Source organism: Hydractinia symbiolongicarpus, chromosome 3 (assembly GCF_029227915.1).
Source record: "Hydractinia symbiolongicarpus strain clone_291-10 chromosome 3, HSymV2.1, whole genome shotgun sequence".
Classification (NCBI taxonomy): Eukaryota; Metazoa; Cnidaria; class Hydrozoa; order Anthoathecata; family Hydractiniidae; genus Hydractinia; species Hydractinia symbiolongicarpus.
Genome location: NC_079877.1, coordinates 30,368,951 through 30,392,055, shown reverse-complemented (window position 1 = coordinate 30,392,055; position 23,105 = coordinate 30,368,951). Strand labels below are relative to the sequence as shown.

The window sequence follows — 23,105 nt, the reverse complement described above, 5'->3', positions numbered from 1 at the left end:
TCAGATGCAAGCTCCTGTGTATCTTGGGGCTTAAATAGCCTTTCGGCGAGTGCCTTGTTGTAGCTTTTGACAAAAACCGTAAAAGTGTGATGGTATTTGGTAGTTGCCCGTTTGATCTCGATGCTGTTGTAAGCCAACAGCTTGGTCACATTTGATTTAAATTCTGACCCATTATTGCATTGGAAGGTCTTCGGATATCGGAGAGGTCCTGCTTTATAGATATCCTTGAGCATATCAGCGACTTCGCTGGCTTTCTGTGTACGTAGCGGTCTTGCCACTTTGTAGCGCGAAGCTATATCGATGCCTGTGAGTATATATTTATAGGTGTTTCCATATAATTTATCATGAGGCATGTAGAGCAAGTCAAATTGATGCATCTTGTTGGGTTTCGTTATGGTGAAATGTGGATAATTGATGCGCTTGGGGCCTTTGATATTTAATTGCGCGTCCATCAATAGATAGACGTAGCACCGTATATTACCCGTACCGTCATTCTTTTTGGTAATATGCAGGGTTATACCGTCCGATAACCGTTGTAAGGGCCTTCCAGTTCCATGCAAGTAGTCCTCTGGCGTTGCTCTGAAGTCGAGAAAAAGCCCATACCTCTCTTTTAGATATTGACCTATCGTTACGATCGAGTCATGGGATCCCAGCAACGCAGCCACCTGTTCCATGTGATCTTTTGGGAGCATGGCATGGGAATACAGTTCATTTGGTTCGCCCTCTACAACCACACTGACGGACGATATACCAGGATTATAAAATATTTCATTGTTACCACTATACGGCTTGACCACTGGTGGATCCTGAAATAATAGTAAGACGCCTTTGAGAGATTTCGCCGGAGTGTCTATTTGCAAGTTGTAACTCGTGTCAGCCTTTTTTATGGTCACCACTTTGCTGCGGAGGATCCTGTCGTAGATAAGGGCAAGACGGCTGCATCTCGACATCATCGCACTTGCTAGCTCCTTGTTTGTTCGGTTCGGTATGTCCACATAGAGATCCTCATTCTGATTGATTATAGATGGTATATGGGATATCTTCACCCTTTGCTCCTTGCCTTTCATACCGAGCACTGTCTTTAAGCGGAAATAAGAACGTTTGTCCGACGTAATTTTCACACACACATGATTAGTTCACAAGAGCGAGATTCGAACTCGTGCCACCGAAGTGACTGGTGCAGCTCCTTAGACCGCTCGGCCATCCTGCCTACCTTTTAAGATATAAAATGCCGTCCCGAAAGAGTTCAAATAAACCATAAATGGCTTATGCTGACGTTAGCAGGAATGTTTTTGATCTAACCAATTAACCTAAGATCCGAAGTCCTAAGTCCCTCCGTTGACAAGTAAACTTTGACAAGTTCACATTGCGTGGGTACAATGTTGAAACGCCGAAAATTATACTCTTGTGGGTTAAATGTTAAAAATTATCTAATTATCAAGAACAATGTTGAACATGACTGTAAGAACGTTCCATTCTATTTTAAAAAGCTGTAAATCGAATCTCCTAATCTTTTAACGCTGTAGATCTGTGGTTCGAGAAATAGACGAATGTTTCCGCAAAATCAAGTGGTACAAGCGCCATTTTTCCTCAATGCAAGGAAGACTTGTTAATTTCATTTCTTTTAAAATTCCAGGCTTTGTTACAGGGAAGATTTTAAGCGTAATCAATAGCCTCTGTTCGGCGACACTTCCAGACATGCAAGATAAGATGACAGGAGCAAGATTCGATCTCGCGCCACCGAAGTGACTGGTGCCTTAAACCAGCGCCTTTGATGGCTGGGCAATCCTGCCCGCTTTTTCAAATACATATTGAGGACGAGCGTGAGAATAATATCGTATTTATGCGTATTAAGCACTAGATGACATATACAAATGATCGAAATGAATGAAAAATTCAAATAAGTAAGTGACGCAAAATAATACGTTAATACCCAACCACCTTTGCATATTCCATTCCAAGTGTATTTGTCCCGTAACTTTTCATCAATCCAGAGACTTTTGCCTGATTGTGGGCGCAATTACCTGCACAGGCAAGCAGTTTTAGCGCTCTGTCTTTCGTGCAAGCGAATATTGTGAAATATCCTTTTTAAAAATTCGGGCATTTCTCTAGGCATGATAGTTAAACTGAAATAAGTATGTTTGTTTGACGTCATCCTCAGACATGTATGATTAGTTGACAGGAGCGATATTCGAACTCGCGCCACCGAAGTGACTGGTGCCTAAAACCAGCGCCCTAGACCGCTCGGCCATCCCGCCTACTTTATAAGATATAAAATGCCGTCCCATAAGAGTTCAAGTAAACCAAAAATGGCTTATGCTGACATTGGCAGGAAGATTTTTGATCTAACCAATTAACCTAAGATCCGAATCCTAAGTCCCTCCGTTGACAAGTAAACTTTGACAAGTTCACATTGCGTGGGTACAATGTTGAAACGCCGAAAATTATACTCTAGCGGGTTAAATGTTAAAAATTATCCAATTATCAAGAACAATGTTGAACATGACTGTAAGAACGTTCCATTCTGGCTATCGTTTTTAAAAAGCTGTAAATCGAATCTCCTAATCTTTTAACGCTTTAGATCTGTGGTTCGAAAAATAGACGAATGTTTCCGCAAAATCAAGTGGTACAAGCGCCATTTTTCCTCAATGCGAGGAAGACTTGTTAATTTTATTTCTTTTAAAATTCCAGGCTTTGTTACGGCGAAGATTTTAAGCGTAATCAATAGCCTCTGTTCGGCAACACTTCCAGACATGCAAGATAAGATGACAGGAGCGAGATTCGATCTCGCGCCACCGAAGTGACTGGTGCCTTAAACCAGCGCCTTTAAACGCTGGGCAATCCTGCCCGCTTTTTCAAATACATGTTGTGGACGAGCGTGAAAATAATATCGTATTTACGCATATTAAGCACTAGATGACATATACAAATGACCGAAATGAATGAAAAATTAAAATAAGTTAGTGACGCGAAATAATACGTTGATATCCAACCACCTCTGCACATTCCAATCCAAGTGTATTTGTCCCGTAACTTTTCATCAATCCAGAGACTTTTGCCTGATTGTGGTCGAAATGACCTGCACAGTCAAGAAGTTTCAGCGATCCCGTCCTTCATGCAAGCGAATCTTGTGAAATATTCTTTTTAAAAATTAGCGCATTTCTCTAGGCAAAATAGTTAAGCGGAAATAAGAACGTTTGTCCGACGTAATTTTCATCCATACATGATTAGTTGACAAGAGCGAGATTCGAACTTGCGCCACTGAAGTGACGGCTGCCTAAAACCAGCGCCTTAGACCGCTCGGACATCCTGCCTGCTTTTTAAGAGATATAATGCTGTCCCAAAAAAGTACAAGTTAACCAAAAATGGTTATGCTGACGTTAGCTGGAAGGTTTTTGCACTAACCAATTAACCTAAGATCCGAAGTCCTAAGTCTGTCCGTTGACAAGTAAACTTTTACAAGTTCACATTGCGTGGGTACAATATTAAGGCGCCGAAAATTATGCTCTTGTGGGTTAATTGTTAAAAATTATGCAATTATCAAAAAGTATGTTGAACATGACTGTAAGGACGTTTCATTCGGACTATCGTTCTTAACAACCCGTAAATCAAAATTTCCTGACGTTTTAACGCTTTAGATCTCTGTTTCGAAAGATAGACGAAATTTTCCGCAAAACTAAGTGGTAAAAGCGCCACTTTTCCCCAATACGAGGAAGACTTGTTAGTTATATTTTTTTTAATTTTTGCGTCTTTCTGGGGACGAAGTTCTTAAACGTAATCCATATTCTCTGTCCGACAACATTTCCGGACATGCAAGATAAGATAACAGGAGCGAGATTCGAACTCGCGCCTCCGAAGTGACTGGTGCCTTAAACCGGCGCCTTTGATCGCTCGGCCATCCTGCCCGCTTTTTCAAATGCATACTGTGGACGAGCGTGAGAATAATATCGTATTTACGCGTATTTAAGCATTAGATGACATAAAAAAATGACCAAAATGTATGAAAAATTCAAATACGTAAGTGACGCAAAATAATACGTTGATGCCCAACTACCTCTGCACATGCCATTGGAAGTGTATTTGTCCCGTAACTTTTCATCAATCCAGAGACTTTTGCCTGATTGTGGGCGAAATTACTTGCACAAGCAAGCAGTATTAGCGCTCCGCCCTTCGTGCAAGCGAATCTTGTGAAATCTCCTTTGTCAAAATTCGCACAATTCTCTACGCATGATAGTTAAATTGAAATTAGAATGTTTGTCCGACATAATCTTCAAACATGTATGAGTTTTTAAGCGTAATCAATATCCTCTGTCCGACGACATTTTCGGACATGCAATGTAAGATGACAGGAGCGAGATCCGAACTCGCGCCATCGAAGTGACTGGTGCCTTAAACCAGCGCCTTAGAGCGCTCGGCCATCCTGCCCGCTTTTTGAAGTACATAATGTGGACGAGCGTGCGGATAATATCGTATTTACGCGTATTAAAGCACTAGATGACATATACAAATGACCGAAATGTATGAAAAATTCAAATAAGTAAGTTACGCAAAATAATACGTTGATACCCAACCACCTTTGCACATTCCATTGCAAGTGTATTTGTCCCGTGACTTTTCATCAATATAGAGAGTTTTGCCTGATTGTGGTCGGAATGACCTGCACAGTCAAGAAGTTTCAGGGATCCCGTCCTTCATGCAAGCGAATCTTGTGAAATATCCTTTTGCAAAAATTCGCGTATTTCTCTAGGCAGGATAGTTAAGCCGAAGTAAGAACGTTTGTCCGATGTAATCTTCAGACATTTAAGATTAGTTGAGAGGAGCGAGATTCGAACTCGCGCCACGGAAATGACTGGTGCCTTTAACCAGGGCCTTAGACCGCTCGGCCATGCTGCCTACTATTTGAGATATAAAATGCCGTCCCAATAAAGTACAGGTAATCGAAAAATGACTTATGCTGACATTAGCAGGAAGGTTTTTGCGCTAACCAATTAATCTAAGATCCGAAGTCCTAAGTCCCTCTGTTGGCTAGTAAACTTTGACAAATTCACATTTCGGGAGCACAATATTGAAACGCCGAAAATTATGCGCTTATGGGTTAAATGTCAAAAATTGTGCAATTATCAGGATATATGTTGAACATGACTGCAAGGATGTTTCATGTGGACAATCGTCCTTAACAAGCTGTAAATCGAAATCTCCTGACGTTTTAACGCTTTAGATCTCTGTTTCTCAAAATAAACGAAATTTTCCACAAAATCAATTGGTACAAAAGCCATTATTCCCCAATGCGAGAAAGGCTTCTTAATTAAACTTTTTTTTAAAATTCGCGTCTTTCTGGGGACGAAGTTTTTAAGCGTAAACCATATCCTCTGTCCAACGACATTTCCAGACATGCAATATAAGATGACAGGAGCGAGATCCGAACTCGGGCCATCGAAGTGACTGGTGCCTTAAACCAGCGCCTTAGAGCGCTCGGCCATCCTGCCCGCTTTTTGAAATACACAATGTGGACGAGCGTGCGGATAATATCGTATTTACGCGTATTAAAGCACTAGATGACATATACAAATGACCGAAATGTATGAAATTTTCAAATAAGTAAGTGACGAAAAATAATACGTTGATACCCAACGACATCTGCACATTCCATTGCAAGTGTATTTGTCCCGTGACTTTTCATCAATCCAGAGACTTTTGCCCGATTGTGGGGGGGGGGGGGGGGGGGGGAAAGTACTTGCACAGTCAAGCAGTTTTAGCGATCCCGTCGTTCATGCAAGCGAAACTTGTGAAACATCCTTTTTAAAAATTCGCGTATTTCTCTAGGTATGATAGTCAAGCGGAAGTAAGAACGTTTGTCCGATGTAATCTTCGTTGATACCCAACCACCTTTGCACATTCCATTGCAAGTGTATTTGTCCCGTGACTTTTCATCAATATAGAGAGTTTTGCCTGATTGTGGTCGGAATGACCTGCACAGTCCAGAAGTTTCAGCGATCCCGTCCTTCATGCAAGCGAATCTTGTGAAATATCCTTTTGAAAAATTCGCGTATTTCTCTAGGCATGATAGTTAAGCCGAAGTAAGAACGTTTGTCCGATGTAATCTTCAGACATTTAAGATTAGTTGAAAGGAGCGAGATTCGAACTCGTGCCACGGAAATGACTGGTGCCTTTAACCAGGGCCTTAGACCGCTCGGCCATGCTGCCTACTATTTGAGATATAAAATGCCGTCCCAATAAAGTACAGGTAATCGAAAAATGACTTATGCTGACATTAGCAGGAAGGTTTTTGCGCTAACCAATTAATCTAAGATCCGAAGTCCTAAGTCCCTCTGTTGGCAAGTAAACTTTGACAAATTCACATTTCGGGAGCACAAAATTGAAACGCCGAAAATTATGCGCTTGTGGGTTAAATGTCAAAAATTGTGCAATTATCAGGAAATATGTTGAACATGACTGCAAGGATGTTTCATGTGGACAATCGTTCTTAACAAGCTGTAAGTCGAAGTCTCCGACGTCTTAACGCTTTAGATCTGTGTTTCGAAAAAATAGACGAAAGTTTCCGCAAAATCAAGTGCTACATGCACTATTTTTCCCTAATGCGGGGAAGACTTGTTAATTTTACTTTTTTTAAAATTAGTGTTTTTCTGGGGTCCAAGTTTTTAAGCGTAATCCATATTCTCTGTCCAACGACATTTCCAGACATGCAGTATAAGGTGACAGGAGCGAGAGTCGAACTCGCGCCACAGCAGTGACTGGTGCCTTAAACCAGCGCCTTAGACCGCTCGGCCATCCTGCCTACTTTTTAAGATATAAAATCCCCGTCCCAAAAAAGTTCAAGTAAACCAAAAATGGCTTATGCTGACGTTAGCGGGAAGGTTTTTGCACTAACCAATTAACCTAAGATCCGAAGTCCTAAGTCTGTCCGTTGACAAGTAAACTTTGACAAGTTCACATTGCGTGAGTACAATAATGAAACGCCGAAAGTTATACTCTTGTGGGTTAAATGTTAAAAATTATGCAATTATCAAGAAATATGTTGAACATGACTGTAAGAACGTTTCATTCGTACTATCGCCCTTAACAAGCTGTAAATCGAAATCTTATGTCGTTTAAGCGCTCTAGATCTCTGTTTCTCAAAATAAACGAAATTTTCCGCAAAATCAAGTGGTACAAGTGACATTTTTCCCCAATGTGATAAAGACTTGTTAATTATACTTTTTCTAAAATTTGCGTCTTTCTGGGGACGAAGTTTTTAAGCGTAATTAATATTCTCTGTCCGAGGACATTTCCGGACATGCGATATAAGATGACAGGAGCGAGATTCGAACTCGCGACACCGAAGTGACTGGTGCCTTAAACCAGCGCCTTAGACCGCTCGGCCATCCTGCCCGGTTTTTCACTTACATAATGTGGACGAGCGTGCAGAGAAAATAGTATTTACGCGTATTTAAACACTAGATGACATGTAAAAATGACCGAAATGTATGAAAAATTCAAATAAGTAAGTGACGCAAAATAATACGTTAATACCTAACCAGCTCTGCACATTCCATTGCAAGTGTATTCGTCACGTGACTTTTCATCAATTTAGATAGTTTTGCCTGATTGTGGGCGGAATTACCTGCACAGACAAGCAGTATTAGCGCTCCGCCCTTCGTGCAAGCAAATCTTGTGAAATATCCTTTGTCAAAATTCGCACAATTCTCTAGGCATGATAGTTAAATTGAAATTAGAATGTTTGTCCGACATAATCTTCAAACATGTATGAGTTTCTAAGCGTAATCAATATCCTCTTTCCGACGACATTTTCGGACATGCAATATAAGATGACAGGAGCGAGATCCGAACTCGGGCCATCGAAGTGACTGGTGCCTTAAACCAGCGCCTTAGAGCGCTCGGCCATCCTGCCCGCTTTTTCATGTACATAATGTGGACGAGCGTGAGAGTAATATCGTATTTACCCGTATTTAAGCACTAGATGACATATACAAATGACCGAAATGTATGAAAAATTCAAATAAGTAAATGACGAAAAATAATACGTTGATACCCAACTACCTCTGCACATTCCATTGCAAGTGTATTTGTCCCGTGACTTTTCATCAATCCAGAGACTTTTGCCCGATTGTGGGGGGGAAGAACTTGCACAGTCAAGGAGTTTTAGCGATTCCGTCGTTCATGCAAGCGAAACTTGTGAAACATCCTTTTTAAAAATTCGCGTATTTCTCTAGGCATGATAGTCAAGCGGAAGTAAGAACGTTTGTCCGATGTAATCTTCGTTGATACCCAACCACCTTTGCACATTCCATTGCAAGTGTATTTGTCCCGTGACTTTTCATCAATATAGAAAGTTTTGCCTGATTGTGGTCGGAATGACCTGCACAGTCAAGAAGTTTCAGCGATCCCGTCCTTCATGCAAGCGAATCTTGTGAAATATACTTTTGAAAAATTCGTGTATTTCTCTAGGCAGGATAGTTAAGCCGAAGTAAGAACGTTTGTCCGATGTAATCTTCAGACATTTAAGATTAGTTGAGAGGAGCGAGATTCGAACTCGCGCCACGGAAATGACTGGTGCCTTTAACCAGGGCCTTAGACCGCTCGGCCATGCTGCCTACTATTTGAGATATAAAATGCCGTCCCAATAAAGTACAGGTAATCGAAAAATGACTTATGCTGACATTAGCAGGAAGGTTTATGCGCTAACCAATTAATCTAAGATCCGAAGTCCTAAGTCCCTCTGTTGGCAAGTAAACTTTGACAAATTCACATTTCGGGAGCACAATATTGAAACGCCGAAAATTATGCGCTTGTGGGTTAAATGTCAAAAATTGTGCAATTATCAGGAAATATGTTGAACATGACTGCAAGGATGTTTCATGTGGACAATCGTTCTTAACAAGCTGTAAGTCGAAGTCTCCGACGTCTTAACGCTTTAGATCTGTGTTTCAAAAAATAGACGAAAGTTTCCGCAAAATCAAGTGCTACAAGCGCTATTTTTCCCTAATGCGGGGAAGACTTGTTAATTTTACTTTTTTTAAAATTCGTGTTTTTCTGGGGTCGAAGTTTTTAAGCGTAATCCATATTCTCTGTCCAACGACATTTCCAGACATGCAGTATAAGGTGACAGGAGCGAGAGTCGAACTCGCGCCACAGCAGTGACTGGTGCCTTAAACCAGCGCCTTAGACCGCTCGGCCATCCTGCCTACTTTTTAAGATATAAAATCCCCGTCCCAAAAAAGTTCAAGTAAACCAAAAATGGCTTATACTGACGTTAGCGGGAAGGTTTTTGCACTAACCAATTAACCTAAGATCCGAAGTCCTGAGTCTGTCCGTTGACAAGTAAACTTTGACAAGTTCACATTGCGTGAGTACAATAATGAAACGCCGAAAATTATACTCTTGTGGGTTAAATGTTAAAAATTATGCAATTATCAAGAAATATGTTGAACATGACTGTAAGAACGTTTCATTCGTACTATCGCCCTTAACAAGCTGTAAATCGAAATCTTATGTTGTTTAAGCGCTCTAGATCTCTGTTCGAAAAATAAACGAAATTTGCCGCAAAATCAAGTGGTACAAGTGAAATTTTTCCCCAATGCGACAAAGACTTGTTAATTATACTTTTTCTAAAATTTCCATCTTTCCGGGGAGGAAGTTTGTAAGCGTAATCAATATCCTCTGTCCGAGGACATTTCCGGACATGCGATATAAGATGACAGGACCGAGATTCGAACTCGCGCCACCGAAGTGACTGGTGCCTTAAACAAGCGCCTTAGAGCGCTCGGCCATCCTGCCCGCTTTTTTAAATACATAATGTGGACGATGGTGCAGAAAAAATAGTATTTACGCGTATTTAAGCACTTGATGACATGTAAAAATGACCGAAAGGTATGAAAAACTCAAATAAGTAAGTGACGCAAAATAATACGTTGATACCCAACCAGCTCTGCACATTCCATTGCAAGTGTATTCGTCCCGTGACTTTTCATCAATTTAGAGAGTTTTGCCTGATTGTGGGCGGAATTACCTCCACAGTCAACCAGTTTTAGCGATCCCGTCGTTCATGCAAATAAAACTGGTGAAACATCCTTTTTAAACGTTCGCGTATTTCTCTAGGCAAAATAGTTAAGCAGAAATAAAAACGTTCGTCCGATGGACTTTTCAGACATGTATAATTAGTTGACAGGAGCGAGATTCGAACTCGCGCCACCGAAGTGACTGGTGCCTAAAACCAGCGCCATATACCGCTCGGCCATCCTGCCAATTTAATTAAGTTAAAAAATCCCCGTCCCAAAAAAGTTTAACTAAACCAAAAATGGCTTATGCTGACATTAGCATGAAGGTTTTTGCTCTAACCAATTAACCTAAGATCCGAAGCCCTAAGTCTGTCTGTTGACAAGTAAGCTTTGACAAGTTCACATTGCGTGGGTACAATAATGAAACGCCGAAAATTATACTCTTGTGGGTTAAATGTTAAAAATTATGCAATTATCAAGAAATATGTTGAACATGACTGCAAGAACGTTTCATTCAGACTATCGCTCTTAACAAGCTGTAAATCCAAATTTCCTGTCGTTTAAACGTTTTAGATCTCTGTTTCGAAAAATAAACGAAATTTGCCGCAAAATCAAGTGGTACAAGTGACATTTTTCCCCAATGCGACAAAGACTTGTTAATTATACTTTTTCTAAAATTTGCGTCTTTTTGGGGACGAAGTTTTTAAGCGTAATCAATATTCTCTGTCCGAGGACATTTCCGGTCATGCGATATAAGATGACAGGAGCGAGATTCGAACTCGCGACACCGAAGTGACTGGTGCCTTAAACCAGCGCCTTAGACGGCTCGGCCATCCTGCCCGGTTTTTCACTTACATAATGTGGACGAGCGTGCAGAGAAAATAGTATTTACACGTACTTAAGCACTAGATGACATGTAAAAATGACCGAAATGTATGAAAAATTCAAATAAATAAGTGACGCAAAATAATACGTTGATACCCACTCAGCTCTGCACATTCCATTACAAGTGTATTCGTCCCGTGACTTTTCATTAATTTAGAGAGTTTTGCCTGATTATGGGCGGAATTACCTGCACAGTCAAGCAGTTTTAGCGATCCCGTCCTGCATGGAAGCGAAACTTGTGAAACATCCTTTTTAAACGTTCGCGCATTTTTCTAGGCAAAATAGTTAAGCGGAAATAAAAACGTTTGTCCGACATCATCCTAAGACATGTATGATTAGTTGACACGAGCTAGATTCGAACTCGCGTCACTGAAGTGAATCGTGCCTGAAACCAGTGCCTTAGACCGCTCGGCCATCCTACCTTTTTTTTTAAGATATAAAATCTCCGTCCCAAAAAAGTTCAAATAAACCAAGAATGGCTTATTCTGACATTAGCAGGAAGGGTTTTTCTCTAACCAATTAACCTAAGATCCGAAGTCCTAAGTCTGTCCCTTGACAAGTAAACTTTGACAAGTTCACATTGCGTGGGTACAATAATGAAACGCCGAAAATTATACTCTTGTGGGTTAAATGTTAAAAATTATGCAATTATCAAGAAAAATGTTGAACATGAATGTACGAACGTTTCATTCGGACAATCGTTCTTAACAAGCTGTAAATCAAAATATCCTGACGTTTTAACGCTTTAGATCTCTGTTTCGAAGAATAGACGAAATGTTCCGCAAAACCAAGTTGTACAAGTGCCACTTTTTCCCAATGCGACAAAGACTTGTTAATTATACTTTCTTTTAAATTCGCGTATTTCTGGGGATGAAGTTTTTATGCGTAATCCATATGCTCTGTCCGACGACATTTCCGGTCATGCGATATAAGATGACAGGAGCGAGATTCGAACTCGCGCCACCGAAGTGACTGGTGCCTTAAACCGGCGCCTTTGATCACTGGGCAATCCTGCCCGCTTTCTCAAATACATGTTGTGGACGAGCGTGAGAATAATATCGTATTTTTGCGTATTAAGCACTGGATGACATATAAAAATGTCCGAAATGAATGAATAATTCAAGTAAGTAAGTGACGCAAAATAATAGATTGATACCCAACCACCTTTGCACATTCCATTCCAAGTGTATTTGTCCCGTAACTTTTCATCAATCCAGAGACTTTTGCCTGATTGTGGGTGGAATTACCTGCACAGTCAAGCAGATTTAGCGCTCCGTCCTTCGTGCAAGCGAATATTGTGAAATATCCTTTTTAAAAATTCGGGCATTTCTCTAGGCATGATAGTTAAACTGAAATAAGTATGTTTGTCTGACGTCATCCTCAGACATGTATGATTAGTTGACACGAGCGAGATTCGAACTCGCGCCACTGAAGTGAATCGTGCCTTAAACCAGCGCCTTAGACCGCTCGGCCATCCTGCCTACTTTTTAAGATATAAAATCCCCGTCCCAAAAAAGTTCAAATTAACCAAGAATGGCTTATTCTGACATTAGCAGGAAGGTTTTTTCTCTAATCAATTAACCTAAGATCCGAAGTCCTAAGTCTGTCCCTTGACAAATAAACTTTGACAAGTTCACATTGCGTGGGTACAATAATGAAACGCCGAAAATTATACTCTTGTGGGTTAAATGTTAAAATTTATGCAATTATCAAGAAAAATGTTGAACATGACTGTAAGAACGTTTCATTCGGACTATCGCTCTTAACAAGCTGTAAATCTAATTCTCCTATCGTTTAAACGCTTTAGATCTTTGTTTCGAAAAATAAACGAAATTTTCCGCAAAATCAAGTGGTACAAGTGACATTTTTCTTCAATGCGACAAAGACTTGTTAATTATACTTTTTCTAAAATTTTCGTCTTTCTGTGGACGAAGTTTTTAAGCGTAATCAATATTCTCTCTCAGAGGACATTTCCGGTCATGCGATATAAGATGACAGGAGCGAGATTCGAACTCGCGCCACCGAAGTGACTGGTGCCTTAAACCAGCGCCTTAGACCGCTTGGCCATCCTGCCCGGTTTTTCAATTACATAATATCGACGAGCGTGCAGAGAAAATAGTATTTACGCGTATTTAAGCACTAGATGACATGTAAAAATGACCGAAAAGTATGAAAAATTCAAATAAGTAAGTGACGCAAAATAATACGTTGATACCCAAGCAGCTTTGCACATTCCATTGCAAGTGTATTCGTCCCGTGACTTTTCATCAATTTAGAGAGTTTTGCCTGATTGTGGGCGGAATTACCTGCACAGTCAAGCAGTTTTAGCGGTCCCGTCCTGCATGCAAGGGAAACTTGTGAAATATCTTTTTTAAACGTTCGCATAATTTTCTAGGCAAAATAGTTAAGCGGAAAAAAAAACGTTTGTCCGACGTACTTTTCAGACATGTATCATTAGTTGACAGGAGCGAGATTTGAACTCGCGCCACCGAAGTGACTGGTGCCTAAAACCAGCGCCTTAGACCGCTCGGCCATCCTGCCTAATTTTTAAAATAACGTCCCCGTCCCAAAAAAGTTCAAGTAAACCAAAAATGGCTTATGCTGACATTAGCAGGAAGGTTTTTGCTCTAACCAATTAACCTAAGATCCCAAGTCCTAAGTCTGTCCGTTGACAAGTAAACTTTGACAAGTTCACATTGCGTGAGTATAATAATGAAACGCCGAAAATTATACTCTTGTGGGTTAAATGTTAAAAATTATGCAATTATCAAAAAATATGTTGAACATGACCGTAAGAACGTTTCATTCGGACTATCGCTCTTAACGAGCTGTAAATCGAAATCTCCTGTCGTTTAAGCGCTTTAGATCTCTGTTTCGAAAAATAAACGAAATTTTCCGAAAAATCAAGTGGTACAAGTGACTATTTTCCCCAATGCGACAAAGACTTGTTAATCATACTTTTTCTAAAATTTGCGTCTTTCGGGGGATGAAGATTTTAAGCGTAATTAATATTCTCCGTCCCAGGACATTTCAGGTCATGCGATATAAGATGACAGGAGCGAGTTTCGAACTCGCGCCACCGAAGAGACTGGTTCCTTAAACCAGCGCCTTAGACCGCTCGGCCATCCTAACCGGTTTTTCAATTACATAATGTGGACGAGCGTGCAGAGAAAATAGTATTTACGCGTATTTAAGCACTAGATGACATGTAAAAATGACCGAAATGTATGAAAAATTCAAATAAGTAAGTGACGCAAAATAATACGTTGATACCCAACAAGCTCTGCACATTCCATTGCAAGTGTATTCGTCCCGTGACTTTTCATCAATTTAGAGAGTTTTGCCTGATTGTGGGCGGAATTACCTGCACAGTCAAGCAGTTTTAGCGATCCCGTCCTGCATGCAAGCGAAACTTGTGAAACATCCTTTATAAACGTTCGCGCAATTTTCTAGGCAAAATAGTTAAGCGGAAATAAAAACGTTTGTCCGACTTACTTTTCAGACATGTATGATTAGTTGACAAGAGCGAGATTCGAACTTGCGCCACTGAAGTGACGGTTGAATAAAACCAGAGCCTTAGACCGCTCGGACATCCTGCCTGCTATTTAAGATATATAATGCTGTCCCAAAAAAGTAAATGTTAACCAAAAGTGGCTTATGCTGACCTTAGCTGGAAGGTTTTTGCACTAACCAATTAACCTAAGATCCGAAGTCCTAAGTCTGTCCGTTGGCAAGTAAACTTTTACAAGTTCACATTGCGTGGGTACAATATTAAGGCGCCGAAAATTATGCTCTGGTGGGTTAAATGTTAAAAATTATGCAATTATCAAGAAACATGTTAAACATGACTGTAGGGACGTTTCATTTGGACTATCGTTCTTAACAAGCCGTAAATCAAAATCTCCTGACGTTTTAACGCTTTAGATCTCTGTTTCGAAAAACGGACGAAATTTTCCGCAAAACTAAGTGGTAAAAGTGCCACTTTTCCCCAATGCGAGGAAGACTTGTTAATTATACTTTTTTTAATTTTCGCGTCTTTTTGGGGACAAAGTTTTTAAACGTAATCCATATTCCCCGTCCGACGACATTTCCGGGCATGCAAGATAAGATAACAGGAGCGAGATTCGAACTCGCGCCTCCTAAGTGACTGGTGCCTTAAACCGGCGCCTTTGATCGCTCGGACATCCTGCCTGCTTTTTCAAATACATACTGTGGACGAGCGTGAGAATATAATCGTATTTACGCGTATTTAAGCATTAGATGACTTATACAAATGACCGAATTGTATGAAAAATTCAAATAAGTAAGTGACGCAAAATAATACGTTGATGCCCAACCACCTCTGCACATTCCATTGCAGGTGTATTTGTCCCGTAACTATTCATCAATCCAGAGACTTTTGCCTGATTGTGGGCGGAATTACTTGCACAGGCAAGCAGTTTTAGCGCTTCGTCCTTCGTGCAAGCGAATCTTGTGAAACATCTTTTTTAAACGTTCGCGTATTTTTCTAGGCATGATAGTTAAATTGAAATTAGAATGTTTGTCCGACATAATCTTCAGTCATGTATGATTAGTTGACAGGAGCGAGATTCGAACTAGTGCAACCAAAGTGACTGGTGCCTACAGGCAGCGCCTTAGTCCACTTGGCCATCCTGCCTTCTTCTTAAGATATAAAATGCCGTTCTAAAAAAGTACAGGTTAACCAAAAATGGCTTATGCTGCCGTTAGCAGGAAGGTTTTTGATCTAACCAATTAACCTAAGATCCGAAGTCCTAAGTCCCTCCGTTGACAAGTAAACTTTGACAAGTTCACATTGCGTGGGTACAATATTGAAACGCCGAAAATTAAGCTCTGGTGCGTTAAATGTTAAAAATTATGCAATTATCAAGAAATATGGTAAACATGACTGTAGGGACGTTTCATTCGGACTATCGTTCTTAACAAGCTGCAAATCGAATTCTCCTGACGTTTTATCGTTTTAGATCTCTGTGTCGAAGAATAGACGCAATTTTCCGCAAAATCAAGTGGTAAAAGTAGCACTTTTCCCCATTGAAAGGAAGACTTGTTAATTATAATTTTTTTTAAACTCGCGTCTTTCTGGGAACGAAGTTTTTAAGCGTAATCAAAATCCTCTGTCCGACGACATTTCCGGACATGCAAGGTAAGAAAACAGGAGAGCCACCGAAGTGAATGGTGCCTTAAACCGGCGCCTTCGATCGCTCGGCCATCCTGCCCGCTGTTTGAAATGCATAATATGGACGAGCGTGAGAATAATATCGTAATTTCGCGTGTTTAAGCACTAGATGACATATACAAATTTTTTAGCGATCCCGTCCTTCATGCAAGCGAAACTTGTGAAACATCCTTTTAAAAAATTCGCGTATTTCTCTAGGCAAAATAGTTAAGCGGAAATAAAAATGTTTGTCCGACGACTTGCCCGGACATGCAAGACAAGATAATAGGAGAGAGATTCGAACTCGCGCCACCGAAGTGACTGGCGCCTAAAACAGGCGCCTTTGATCGCTTGGCAATCCAGCCCGCTTTTTCAAACACCTAATGTGGACGAGCGTGCAGATATTGTCGTATGTACGCGTATTAAAGCACTAGATGACATATACAAATGACCGAAATGTTTGAAAAATTCAAATAAGTAAGTGACGCAAAATAAAACCTTGATACCCACCAGCTCTGCACATTCCATTACAAGTGTAATTGTTTCGTGACTTTTCATCAATATGGAGAGTTTTGCCTGATTGTGGTTGGAATGACCTGCAAAGTCAAGAAGTTTTAGCGATCCCGTCTCTCATGCAAGCGAAACTAGTGAAACATCCTTTTCAAAAATTTGCGTAGTTCTCCAGGCAAAATAGCTAAGCGGAAATAAAAACGTTTGTCCGACGTAATTTTCAGACATACATGATTAGATCACAGGAGCAAGATTCGAACTTGCGCCACTGAAGTGACTGCTGCCTAAAACCAGCGCTTTAGACCGGTCAGCTATCCTGCCTACTTTGTAAGATATATAATGCCGTCCCAAAGAAGTTCAGGTTAACCAAAAGCGGCTTATGTTGACGTTAGCGGGAAGGTTTTTGCACTAACCAATTAACCTAAGATCCGAAGTCCTAAGTTCCTCCGTTGACAAGTAAACTTTGACAATTTCACATTGCGTGGGTACAATATGAAGGCGCCGAAAATTGTTCTCTTGTGGGTTAAATGTTAAAAATTATGCAATTATCAAGGAAAATGTTGAACATGACTGTAAGAACGTTTAATTCGGACTATCGTTCTTAATAAGCTGTGAATCGAAATCTCCTGACGTTTTAACGCTTTAGATCTCTGTTTCGAAAAATAGACGCAATTTTCCGCAAAACCAAGTGATACAAGTGCCATTTTTCCCCAATGCGAGGAAGACTTTTTAATTATACTTTTTTTAAAATTCGAGACTTTCTGGGAACGAAGTTTTTAAGCATAATTAATATTCTCTTTCCGACGACAGTTCCGGACATGCAAGATAAGATAACAGGAACGAGACGCAAACTCACGCCACCAAAGTGACTGGTGCCTTAAGTCGGCGCCTTTAATCGCTCGGCCATCCTGCCCGCTTTTTCAAATACATACTGTGGACGAGCGTGAGAATAACAACGTATTTACGCCTATTTTAGCACTAGATGACATAAACAAATGAGCGAAATGTATGAAAAATTCAAATAAGTAAGTGACGCAAAATAATACGTTGATACCCAACCAGCTCTGCACATTCCATTGCAAGTGTATTCGTCCCGTGACTTTTAATTAATTTAGAGAGTTTTGCCTGATTGTGGGCGGAATTACCTGCACAGTCAAACAGTTTTAGCGATCCCGTCCTGCATGCAAGCGAAACTTGTGAAACATCCCTTTTAAACGCTCGCGCAATTTTCTAGACAAAATAGTTAAGCGGAAATAAAAACGTTTGTCCGACGAACTTTTCAGACATGTATGATTAGTTGACAGGAGTGAGATTCGAACTCGCGCCACCGAAGTTACTGGTGCCCAAAACCAGCGCCTTAGACCGCTCGGCCATCCTGCCTACTTTTTAAGATATAAAATCCCCGTCCCAAAAAAGTTCAAGTAAACGAAAAATGGCTTATGCTGACATTAGCAGGAAGGTTTTTGCTCTAACCAATTAACCTAAGATCCGAAGTCCTAAGTCTGTCCGTTGACAAGTAAACTTTGACAAGTTTACATTGCGTGGGTACAATAATGAAACGCCGAAAATTATAGTCGTGTGGGTTAAATGTTAAAAATTATGCAATTATCAAGAAAAATGTTGAACATGACTGTAAGAACGTTTCATTCGGACTATCTCTTTTAACAAGCTGTAAATCCAAATCTCCTGTTTTTAAACGCTTTAGATCTCTGTTTCGAAAAATAAACGAAATGTTCCGCAAAATCAAGTGGTACAAGTGACATTTTTCCCCAATGCGAAAAAGACTTGTTAATTATACTTTTTCTAAAATTTGCGTCTTTCTGAAAACGAAGTTTTTAAGCGTAATCAATATTCTCTGTCCGAGGACATTTCCGGTCATGCGATATAAGATGACAGGACCGAGATTCAAACTCGCCCCACCGAAGTGACTGTGCCTTAAACCGGCGCCTTAGACCGCTCGGCCATCCTGCCCGGTTTTAAAATAACATAATGTGGACGAGCGTGCAGAGAAAATAGTATTTACGCGTATTTAAGCACTAGATGACATGTAAAAATGACCGAAATGTATGAAAAATTCAAATAAGTAAGTGACGCAAAATAATACGTTGATACCCAATCACCTCTGCACATTCCATTGCAAGTGTATTTGTCCCGTGACTTTTCATCAATATAGAGAGTTTTGCCTGATTGTGGACGGAATGACCTGCACGTTCAAGAAGTTTCAGTGATCCCGTCCTTCATGCAAGCGAATCTTGTGAAGTATCCTTTTGAAAAATTCGCGTATTTTTCTAGGCATGATAGTTAAGCTAAAATAAGAATTTTTGTCCAACGTCATCTTCAGACATGTATGATTAGTTCATAGGAGCGAGATTCGAACACGCGCCACCGAAGTGACTGGTGCCTAAAACCAGCACCTTCGACCCCTTGGCCATCCTGCCTGCTTTTAAAGATATGAAACGCCATGCCAACAAATACAAGGAAACCAAAAAAATAAGTAATGCTGATGTTAGCAGAAAGGTTCTTGCTCTAACCAATTAACCTAAGATCCGAAGTCCTAAGTCATAAACTTTCACAAGTTCACATTGAGTGGGTACATTATTGAAACGCCGAAAATTATACTCTTGTGGGTTAGATGTTAAATATTATGCAAGTATCAAGAAATATGTTGATCATGACTGTAAGAACGTTTCATTCGGACTATCGTTCTTAACAAGCTGTAAATCGAAATCTCCTGACGTTTTATCGGTTTAGATCTCTGCGTCGAAGAATAGACGCAATTTTCCGCAAAATCAAGTGGTAAAAGTACCGTTTTTCCCCATTGCGAGGAAGACTTGTTAATTAAAATTTTTTTTAAACTCGCGTCTTTCTGGGAACGAAGTTTTTAAGCGTAATCAAAATCCTCTGTCCGACGACATTTTCGGACTTGCAAGGTAAGAAAACAGGAGAGCCACCGAAGTGAATGGTGCCTTAAACCGGCGCCTTCGATCGCTCGGCCATCCTGCCCGCTGTTTGAAATGCATAATGTGGACGAGCGTGAGAATAATATCGTAATTTCGCGTGTTTAAGCACTAGATGACATATACAAATTGTTTAGCGATCCCGTCCTTCATGCAAGCGAAACTTGTGAAACATCATTTTAAAAAATTCGCGTATTTCTCTAGGCAAAATAGTTAAGCGGAAATAAAAATGTTTGTCCGACGACATGCCCGGACATGCAAGACAAGATAATAGGAGAGAGATTCGAACTCGCGCCACCGAAGTTACTGGCGCCTTAAACAGGCGCCTTTGATCGCTTGGCAATCCAGCCCGCTTTTTCAAACACTTAATGTGGACGAGCGTGCAGATATTGTCGTATGTACGCGTATTAAAGCACTAGATGACATATACAAATGACCGAAATGTTTGAAAAATTCAAATAAGTAAGTGACGCAAAATAAATCCTTGATACCCAACCAGCTCTGCACATTCCATTACAAGTGTAATTGTTTCGTGATTTTCATCAATATGGAGAGTTTTGCCTGATTGTGGTCGGAATGACCTGCACAGTCAAGAAGTTTTAGCGATCCCGTCTCTCATGCAAGCGAAACTAGTGAAACATCCTTTTCAAAAATTTGCGTAATTTTCCAGGCAAAATAGTTAAGCGGAATTAAAAACGTTTGTCCGACGTAATTTTCAGACATACATGATTAGATCACAGGAGCGAGATTCGAACTCGCGACACTGAAGTGACTGCTGCCTAAAACCAGCGCCTTAGACCGGTCAGCTATCCTGCCTGCTTTGTAAGATATATATTGCTGTCCCAAAGATGTACAGGTTAACCAAAAGCGGCTTATGTTGACGTTAGCGGGAAGGTTTTTGCACTAACCAATTAACCTAAGATCCGAAGTCCTAAGTTCCTCCGTTGACAAGTAAACTTTGACAAGTTAACATTGCGTGGGTACAATATTCAAACGCCGAAAATTGTACTCTTGTGGGTTAAATGTTAAAAATTATGCAATTATCAAAAAATATGTTGAACATGACTGTAAGAACGTTTCATTCGGACAATCACTGTTAACAAGCTGTAAATCGAAATCTCCTGTCGTTTAAGCGCTTTAGATCTCTGATTCGAAAAAAAAACGAAATTTTCCGCAAAATCAAGTGGTACAAATGACATTTTTCCCCAATGCGACAAAGACTTGTTAATTATTCTTTTTCCAAAATTTGCGTCTTTCTGGGGACGAAGTTTTTAAGCGTAATCAATATTCTCTGTCCGAGGACATTTCCGGTCATGCGATATAAGATGACAGGAGCGAGATTTGAACTCGCGCCACCGAAGTGACTAGTGCCTTAAAGCAGCGCCTTAGACCGCTCGGCCATCCTGCCCGGTTTTTCAAATACATAATGTGGACGAGCGTGCATATAATATTGTATTTACGCGTATTTAAGCACTAGATGACATAAACAAGTGACCGAAATGTATGAAAAATTCAAATAAGTAAGTGATGCAAAATAATACGTTGATACCCAACCAGCTCTGCACATTTCATTGTAAGTGTATTCGTCACGTGACTTTTCATCAATTTAGAGAGTTTTGCCTGATTGTGGGCGGAATTACCTGCACAGTCAAGCAGTTTTAGCGATCCCGTCCTGCATGCAAGCGAAACATGTGAAACATCCTTTTTAAACGTTCGCCCAATTTTCTAGGCAAAATAGTTACGCGGAAATAAAAACGTTTGTCTGACTTACTTTTCAGACATGTATGATTAGTTGACAGGAGCGAGATTCGAACTCGCGCCACCGAAGTGACTGGTACCTAAAACAAGCGCCTTAGACCGCTCGGCCATCCTGCCTACTTTTTAAGATATAAAATCCCCGTCCCAAAAAAGTTCAAGTAAACGAAAAATGGCTTATGCTGACATTAGCAGGCAGGTTTTTGCTCTAACCAATTAACCTAAGATCCGAAATCCTAAGTCTGTCCGTTGACAAGTAAACTTTGACAAGTTTACATTGCGTGGGTACAATAATAAAACGCCGAAAATTATACTCTTGTGGGTTAAATGTTAAAAATTATGCAAGTATCAAGAAATATGTTGAACATGACTGTAAGAACGTTTCATTCGGACAATCGCTCTTAACAAGCTGTAAATCGAAATCTCCTGTCGTTTAAGCGCTTTAGATCTCTGTTTCGAAAAAAAACGAAATTTTCCGCAAAATCAAGTGGTAAAAGTACCATTTTTCCCCAATGCGACAAAGACTTGTTAATTAAAAATTTTTTTAAACTCGCGTCTTTCTGGGAACGAAGTTTTTAAGCGTAATCAAAATCCTCTGTCCGACGACATTTCCGGACATGCAAGGTAAGAAAACAGGAGAGCCACCGAAGTGAATGGTGCCTTAAACCGGCGCCTTCGATCGCTCGGCCATCCTGCCCGCTGTTTGAAATGCATAATGTGGACGAGCGTGAGAATAATATCGTAATTTCGCGTGTTTAAGCACTAGATGACATATACAAATTTTCTAGCGATCCCGTCCTTCATGCAAGCGAAACTTGTGAAACATCCTTTTAAAAAATTCGCGTATTTCTCTAGGCAAAATAGTTAAGCGGAAATAAAAATGTTTGTCCGACGACATGCCCGGACATGCAAGACAAGATAATAGGAGGGAGATTCGAACTCGCGCCACCGAAGTGACTGGCGCCTTAAACAGGCGCCTTTGATCGCTTGGCAATCCAGCCCGCTTTTTCAAACACTTAATGTGGACGAGCGTGCAGATATTGTCGTATGTACGCGTATTAAAGCACTAGATGACATATACAAATGACCGAAATGTTTGAAAAATTCAAATAAGTAAGTGACGCAAAATAAATCCTTGATACCCACCAGCTCTGCACATTCCATTACAAGTGTAATTGTTTCGTGACTTTTCATCAATATGGAGAGTTTTGCCTGATTGTGGTCGGAATGACCTGCACAGTCAAGAAGTTTTAGCGATCCCGTCTCTCATGCAAGCGAAACTAGTGAAACATCCTTTTCAAAATTTTGCGTAGTTCTCCAGGCAAAATAGTTAAGCGGAAATAAAAACGTTTGTCCGACGTAATTTTCAGACATACATGATTAGATCACAGGAGCGAAATTCGAACTTGCAACACTGAAGTGACTGCTGCCTAAAACCAGCGCCTTAGACCGGTCAGCTATCCTGCCTACTTTGTAAGATATATATTGCCGTCCCAAAGAAGTACAGGTTAACCAAAAGCGGCTTATGTTGACGTTAGCAGGAAGGTTTTTGTACTAACCCATTAACCTAAGATCCGAAGTCCTAAGTTTCTCCGTTGATAAGTAAACTTTGGCAAGTTCACATTGCGTGGGTACAATATTCAAACGCCGAAAATTGTACTCTTGTGGGTTAAATGTTAAAAATTATGCAATTATCAAGAAATATGTTGAACATGACTGTAAGAACTTTTCATTCGGACAATCGCTGTTAACAAGCTGTAAATCAAAATCTCCTGTCGTTTAAGTGCTTTAGATCTCTGTTTCGAAAAA

At 40.3% G+C, this 23,105-nt stretch overlaps 10 non-coding genes across 10 annotated transcripts; all 10 read right to left on the bottom strand.

The window, feature by feature from the left end:
* Positions 1–6,714: 6,714 nt before the first annotated feature.
* Positions 6,715–6,796, bottom strand: Trnal-aag (transfer RNA leucine (anticodon AAG)). The gene has a single exon. It is a non-coding gene; the product is annotated as a tRNA-Leu (tRNA).
* A 511-nt stretch (positions 6,797–7,307) lies between these two features.
* Positions 7,308–7,389, bottom strand: Trnal-aag (transfer RNA leucine (anticodon AAG)). Its single transcript has one exon. It is a non-coding gene; the product is annotated as a tRNA-Leu (tRNA).
* A 1,732-nt stretch (positions 7,390–9,121) lies between these two features.
* On the bottom strand, positions 9,122–9,203 carry Trnal-aag (transfer RNA leucine (anticodon AAG)). Its single transcript has one exon. It is a non-coding gene; the product is annotated as a tRNA-Leu (tRNA).
* Positions 9,204–10,180: 977 nt separating this feature from the next.
* Trnal-uag (transfer RNA leucine (anticodon UAG)) lies at positions 10,181–10,262 on the bottom strand. Its single transcript has one exon. It is a non-coding gene; the product is annotated as a tRNA-Leu (tRNA).
* Positions 10,263–10,774: 512 nt separating this feature from the next.
* Trnal-aag (transfer RNA leucine (anticodon AAG)) lies at positions 10,775–10,856 on the bottom strand. The gene has a single exon. It is a non-coding gene; the product is annotated as a tRNA-Leu (tRNA).
* A 1,444-nt stretch (positions 10,857–12,300) lies between these two features.
* Positions 12,301–12,382, bottom strand: Trnal-aag (transfer RNA leucine (anticodon AAG)). Its single transcript is given in 2 exon segments — positions 12,301–12,335; positions 12,345–12,382. It is a non-coding gene; the product is annotated as a tRNA-Leu (tRNA).
* Positions 12,383–12,893: 511 nt separating this feature from the next.
* Trnal-aag (transfer RNA leucine (anticodon AAG)) lies at positions 12,894–12,975 on the bottom strand. The gene has a single exon. It is a non-coding gene; the product is annotated as a tRNA-Leu (tRNA).
* Positions 12,976–13,360: 385 nt separating this feature from the next.
* Positions 13,361–13,442, bottom strand: Trnal-uag (transfer RNA leucine (anticodon UAG)). Its single transcript has one exon. It is a non-coding gene; the product is annotated as a tRNA-Leu (tRNA).
* Positions 13,443–17,882: 4,440 nt separating this feature from the next.
* On the bottom strand, positions 17,883–17,964 carry Trnap-ugg (transfer RNA proline (anticodon UGG)). Its single transcript has one exon. It is a non-coding gene; the product is annotated as a tRNA-Pro (tRNA).
* A 3,370-nt stretch (positions 17,965–21,334) lies between these two features.
* Trnal-uag (transfer RNA leucine (anticodon UAG)) lies at positions 21,335–21,416 on the bottom strand. Its single transcript has one exon. It is a non-coding gene; the product is annotated as a tRNA-Leu (tRNA).
* Positions 21,417–23,105: the final 1,689 nt, after the last annotated feature.